The following is a 1,381-nucleotide window of genomic DNA, read 5'->3' as shown; positions in this document are numbered from 1 at the left end:
AACCTTTTTTTTTTTTTTTTGAGAGAGATTTTTGCTATAGAGCACATATGCTCGCTGGAGAGACAGAAACAGGGAAGTGAGAAAGCACCCCTGGGAATACAGCCACACCGCAGTCCCTTCTCCTCTATCCTCCTCTCAGGATCCTGGGCACGCACACACACGCACCTGGCCTGTTTCAGGTCGCCAGGTCTGGGACTTGAACTGCGGTTGGCCATGTGAGAGTCCAGAGACATAACCACTACGCCATCTGCTGATCCCAATATCTTCAAATCTTTCAACTTCTGCCAGAAAGTGCAGGCATTCGGCACATATGGAACAGAAATAGGCATGCGTCTTCAAAGTCTGCCTCCCTTCACTGAATTGAACCTCTTTACCTTCCCACCGACAGTGTGAGTGGTTCCCTTTCACCGGCCCTACCAGCATCTGTCGGTCTTTATTTTTTAAATCTTAGCCATTGCAGCTGGGGTTAGAAGCTATCTCATTGTGGTTTTAGTTTGTATTTCTCTTCTGATAAGAGATACTGGACATCTTGTCTTTTGGCCATTCGTATGTCTTCCTTGGACAGTTGTCTAGTCAGCTCATTTGCTCATTTTTAAGCTGGGTTATTATTATTTTTTTTTATGAGTGCGCTGCCTGAGCTCCCTCTGTATTCTGGTTATCAATCCCTGTCTGAGGTATAATTTGCACATATTTTCTCCCTCCTGAGAGCTGTCTCTTTAATTATTACCTCCTTTGCTGTGCAGAAGCGTTTTAGCTTGATGCAGTCCCACGTGTCTGTTTTCGGGATTGTTGCTTGTGCTTTATTTAAGACACATTTGCCTACCCTAATGTCTTTTAGGGTTCTCCTGGGGCCAGCAGATGGTGTAGTGGTTAAGGTGTTGGACTCCCACATGGCTGACTGTGGTCTGAGTTCTGGACCTGGCAGCTTGAAAATCACACCAGGGGTGTGTGTGTGCGTGTGTTTGTGTGTGCATGTGTGTGTGTGTGCGTGTGTGTGTGTGTATGTGTGTGCACGTGTGTGTGTGCCCAAAATCCCAGGAGGAGAATGGAGGAAAAGGGATTGTGGCATGCCCATCCCCCGCTCGGTGCCAATTTCTCGTTCTCCTCTCTGTCTCTCTCTCTCTGGCGAGTGCATGCTCCCTGGGGCAAAAATCTTATTAAAATAAATAAAGAAATAAATGAAAGAGTTCCCCTGTTTTAATTTGTGGCTTTGCATTTCAGTCTTCCCATGGTAACCTTGAAGATGGCTCTGCCTGGGACAGAGGAGAGACCCTGGTCCTGAGTCCCGGCTCTCTCAGCCCACACCAGACCCTGTGTGGGCAAGAACAACTTTCGTAGACGTCAGCCACCGAGCTCTAGGGTTTCTGTGAACACGCAGCTT

Source organism: Tupaia chinensis, unplaced genomic scaffold (assembly GCF_000334495.1).
Source record: "Tupaia chinensis unplaced genomic scaffold, TupChi_1.0 Scaffold138725_1, whole genome shotgun sequence".
NCBI classification, from domain to species: domain Eukaryota; kingdom Metazoa; phylum Chordata; class Mammalia; order Scandentia; family Tupaiidae; genus Tupaia; species Tupaia belangeri.
This window is presented reverse-complemented; position numbering follows the sequence as displayed.